This window comes from Mesoplodon densirostris, chromosome X (assembly GCF_025265405.1).
Source record: "Mesoplodon densirostris isolate mMesDen1 chromosome X, mMesDen1 primary haplotype, whole genome shotgun sequence".
NCBI lineage: Eukaryota > Metazoa > Chordata > Mammalia > Artiodactyla > Ziphiidae > Mesoplodon > Mesoplodon densirostris.
Genome location: NC_082681.1, coordinates 29,321,325 through 29,326,688, shown reverse-complemented (window position 1 = coordinate 29,326,688; position 5,364 = coordinate 29,321,325). Strand labels below are relative to the sequence as shown.

Sequence of the window (5,364 nt, the reverse complement as noted above, 5' to 3'; positions counted from 1 at the left end):
GTGGACTCATCAATGAATAATGCATTCAGTTTTTGTAATTATTTTTTGTCCCTATGTTAAATTTGTTTTGATTATATTTATCGAAATGTAAAATGTAATTTATTTTTGAGGAATCTTAAAATTTTAAAGTTGGGCTTGATTTGCTTATTATTTCGTTTTTCTAGTTATTGTTATTGAATTTTACAAAAGTATATATCCACAATAATTGTAACTTTTTAAAAAACTGGTATTTCATTCAGATATTTTGAAAAACAGTGGTCTAGAATGGACGAAATAACATGAAAATTATTTATTTTTTTAAAGGTTAGCTAGAACTTAGTTGTAAAGCCAAATGAACCTGCTGACTTTCTATTCTCTTCTATAGTCATTGCTTTCTTCGTGTTTTCTATTTCTTGCGTTAATTTTGGTAGTTTATGGTTTGCCAGGAAATCAACCATTCCTTTGATATATTCACATTCGATATTCTCTTAAAAATCTTTTAATATCCTATATATCTGTGTGCTTTTTTGGTCTACTTTATCATTACTAATATTTTACCCCCCTTCCTCCCTCCCGTCCTCCTTTTCTTCCTTCGTACCTTAGTCTGGCTAGCCAGGAGTTTATTTTATCGTTTCTTTCCAAAGAAAAAAAACGGCTTTGGGGAGCCGGCGCTGGGCGGGCTCGGAGCCCGGGGACAGGGTCACTTGGAGCTGAGGGAAGGGGGCGACGGCGGCGGCTCGGTGGAATTAGCCCGGCCAAGGAGAGGCGGTAACTCCGGGGACCCGAACTAGGGTTTTCCGGGTTTGGTGAAGCCGCGGCAAGCCCCATCTTCCGGCGTCGCCGCCCCGGATGCTATCTCCTCCTCCTCCTTTGTCGCCGCCGCCTCCTCCTCCTCCCCGGCCGGGCTCGCGGTGCCTGGTCCCTCCTGATGCCGCTCCTGCCGCCGCCGCCGCCTCTGGGTTCCTCCCCCTGCACCATATGTCCCACCAAGTGATGCGGCGGTACACAGTGGTACGCAGCCAGCCGAAGGCCCTCAGCTGAATGCACAGCTAGAAGGTTGGCTTTTACAGGGTCGGTCAACAAAAAGACGCAGACGTAGAGAATGGACCTGAGCACACGGCGAGGGGGAAGGGTAAGCTGGGACGAAGTGAGAGAGTGGCATGGACATATATACACTACCAAACGTAAAATAGATAGCTAGTGGGAAGCAGCCGCATAGCACAGGGAGATCAGCTCGGTGCTTTGTGACCATCTAGAGGGGTGGGATAGGGAGGGTGGGAGGGAGGGAGACGCAAGAGGGAGGGGATATGAGGATATATGTATATGTATAGCTGATTCACTTTGTTATAAAGCAGAAACTAGCACACCGTTGTAAAGCAATTATACTCCAATAAAGATGTAAATAAATAAATAAATAAAATAGTGCAGATTGAAAACAAAACAAACAAACAAAAAGACACACTGGAGCCATTATCACACCCTGCTCAGGATAACTTACTGTGGGTTTTGTTGCTGCCCAGGCTTATGGCTTTCCCATCACATGCCCCTCTGTCTCTGCACTTTTCATTGTGGATAGATACACGACACCTCTGTATGACCTCCTTATTAATCAGAAGATTTCTGTAGAACTGAAGATGAACACAGTATTGACATACATCGGTCTTATACTGTTAAAGCCATAGCAAGCAATAAGGATGGGTTTGCCATTATTCCTGTGCTGCTTGGAACTCAGAATGAGTCAAAAAAAATAGGAATTCAGGAAACTACAGTAAATATCTAGCACAGCATTGTCCAATAGAAATATAACGTGAGCCACAAATGTAAGCTAAGTGTGCATTTTAAATGCTCCAGTAGCCACATTTAAAAAGTTAAAAGTGGGCTTCCCTGGTGGCGCAGTGGTTGAGAGTCCGCCTGCCAATGCAGGGGACACGGGTTTGTGCCCCGGTCCGGGAGGATCCCACATGCTGCTGAGCGGCTGGGCCCGTGAGCCATGGCCGCTGAGCCTGCGCTTCAGGAACCTGTGCTCTGCAAAGGGAGAGGCCACAACAGTGAGAGGCCCGCGTACCGCAAAAAAAAAAAAAAAAAAAGTTAAAAGAAACAGGTCAAATAAATCTCAATATATCCAAAATTTATCAATATTTATCAGTATGAAAATTACGAGGTATTTCACATTCTTTCTTCTTTTTCACACCAAGTCTTTGACATCTTGCGTGAGTTTATACTTCCAGCATATTTCCAATCAGATTAGCTACATTCCAGGTGCTCAAAAGCCACATGAGGCTAGTGGTCACCATACTGGACGATGCAGTTTCTTCTGTTTCTGCCATTAGGTCAAAGGTTCTGAACAGTTACTCTGCTGAATCTCCAAGTGCACTTTGTGGATCCATTGACTATCTAGAATCTAATTTAGTTAAAACACGTAGGAGTACTAACAGAACAATTGGACCCCATATTTTAACAATTCCTTAAAGAAATTCCTTAATAAAATGTATGGAATAAATCTCATTGGCTGTTATTAAATGTTATCACGGAGCTCCAGAAGATTGGAACGACTGTGAGCTTTTCCTGTTTGAATTATGCCCAGTCAAGCCAGTGTAGAAACTGGCAGGAAATCTCAGTGAGTTGGGCAGTTGGAGCATTCTGGGTCCACCAAAGCTCTGGATCTTCAGGGGTGCCACTGCACGTCCACATACCCAGCCCAGCCCTCCCCAAAATACTGTTCCTGATCTTAGGGGACACTGAAACCTCGAACTAACAGAATATTCCTCTCTTATTTTCCGTAGGAATAGCCCTCTCTTCATTCCAAGTCATTGAAAAGTGCTTCCTCGTTTACAAGGCAGTGGAAGGAAGGCTGGCATGTAAAGTTTGACTTTAGTGGGGAGGGATAAATTAGCAGTTTTGGATTAACATATACACACTACTATATATAAAACAGATAATCAACAAGGCCCTACTGTAGAGCACAGCGAACTCTACTCAATATTCTGTAATAACCTATATGGGAAAAGAATCAGAAAAAGAATGGATATATGTATATGTATAACTGAATCACTTTGCTGTACACCTGAAACTAACACAATATTGTAAATCAACTATACTACAATATAAAATAAAAATTAAATTTAAAAAAAAGTTTGACTTTTAAAGACATGGGATTTAACGGCCCTCCCATGGAAGACAGTTCTTTGAATGCTACTTGGTTTTGCCTGATATATCATTTAACAAATCCTAAAAGTCCACTCTTGCCAGATTTGTGCATGTGTATTCCACTGCAGAACAATTTTGCAAATTGCACACACAGAGAAAAAGATGGAAGCTTTAATTAACTGAATTAATTTTTTTAAAGCCAACTTTTGGTTTTGGATTTTATGAGGGTTTTTTTGTTTGTTTTGTTTTCGTTTGTTTTTTGGCTGTGTTGGGTCTTTGTTACTGCGCAAGGGCTTTCTCTATTTGCGGCGAGCGGGGGCTACTCTTCATTGTGGTGCGCAGGCTTCTCATTGAGGTGGCTTCTCTTGTTGCAGAGCACGGGCTCTAGGCACGCAGGCTTCAGTAGTTGTGGCACGCGGTTCAGTAGTTGTGGCTCTCGGGCTCTAGAGCGCAGGCTCAGTAGTTGTGGTGCATGGGCTTAGTTGCTCTGCGGCATGTGGGATCTTCCCGGACCAGGGCTCGAACCCGTGTCCCCTGCACTGGCAGACGGATTCTTAACCACTGCACCACCAGGGAAGTCCAAGGTTTTTTTTTAAATATCGTTTTTGTTTGTTTTTGTGGCAGACATAGAGAGGTGCTGCTCAGACCCCACTTCAAGAAAGGACTGACTGTCCAGCAGCAAGGAGGGCTGCCAGCTGTTAGTACCTTCAGAGTCCACCTCAGATTTTGAGCTGAGGGTCACACTCCTCTCTAGATGCCCACAGCTAATGAACTGGCAGGCTTTTGGGCAGAGCCTCTTCTGCCCAAAGCAGAACTTTTCTAATGGGTAGTCTTTGCTATAGAGCTCCCCAATTAACTGGCAGGGACTTTGTCAAGTCTGCATTACAGTCTGACAACAGTCCCTGCCCCTTCTTCTTCACAGATGTTGCTCCTCAATAAAGCTTTTGGACCCTTAATTCCTCAGCATCTGTTTCCCAGAGAATGCAACAGGTGACAATTTTCCATTTCACTAATTTGAGCTTTATCCTTGTTAATTCCCTATTTGTTTTCTTTTAGATAATTTTGCAGCTTAGAAACTGTGTTCTTAGTGGGTTACTTAGCTTACATATTTTCCTTTTTTTTTTCTTTTTTAAGACTAAAGCAGGGACTTTCCTGGTGGCACAGTGATTAAGAATCTGCCTGCCAGTGCAGGGGACACGGGTTCGAGCCCTGGTCTGGGAAGATCCCACGTGCCGTGGAGCAACTAAGCCCGTGCATCACAACTCCTGAGCCTGTGCTCTAGAGCCCGAGAGTCACAACTACTGAAGCCCGTGTGCCACAACTACTGAAGCCCACGCGCCTAGAGCCCATGCTCCGCAACAAGAGAAACCACTGTAATGAGAAGCCCACGCACCACAACGAAGAGTAGCCCCTGCTCACTGCGACTAGAGAAAGCCCACACACAGCAATGAAGACCCAACACAGCCAAAAAAGATAATAACAATAAATAAATAAATAAATAAATAAATAAATACTAAAGCATATAAAATGGTGGACTTCAGTGCTTTTAGGGCAGTCATGTACCTTCTAATTCTCCACAAGGCCCAACCTCTATTTTTACACCTAACCACTTCCTACATCTACGTCACCTACCTAGGCCCTGAACACATTTGTGATTCCTGATTTAAAGCTATAAATTTTCTTCTTCTGAATAAAGCTTTAGGTGATCCCATAGCATTTGGTATAAAGTATTCACCTTTCTGTTACTTCCTAAAAAATTGATAAGTTCCATTTTGCTTTTCTCTTTAATCTAGGACTAAATTAATGTTTCTCTATTTCCAAGTACTAAAGATATTTTGACCTTCCTTTATTATTTATTTCTAATTTTACCGGGTTATAATGAGAAAGTGTAGCCCCTAAAAATCTCTTAAATTGATGAAGTTTTTCTTCTGTGATGAAGCACACAATCGATGGACATTAGAAAATAATTTACATTTTTAGATGCATAGGGACATACATAAGATTATACATTAAGCTTGTTGGTTATATTAATCAAATCATGCATTCTCTAGTTTATTTTTTGTCTACTTGATCACTTAAATTCTGAAAGAAGTATATCATAATTTCCAATTATGGCTGTGTTTTTTATCAAAATCCTCTTGTGTTTCTAAGAGTTTTTGCTTTAAATCTTAAGCTGCTATAATAATTTAGTACGTAAAGATTTATGGCTCATCTCTTCATCAAGGATTGGACAATTTA

General features: G+C 41.9%; 1 long non-coding RNA gene across 1 annotated transcript; it reads left to right on the top strand.

The window, feature by feature from the left end:
* The first annotated feature begins 867 nt into the window (after positions 1-867).
* LOC132482272 (uncharacterized) lies at positions 868-4,654 on the top strand. Its single transcript, XR_009530887.1, has 3 exons — positions 868-1,111; positions 4,049-4,116; positions 4,261-4,654. It is a non-coding gene; the product is annotated as an uncharacterized LOC132482272 (long non-coding RNA).
* Positions 4,655-5,364: the final 710 nt, after the last annotated feature.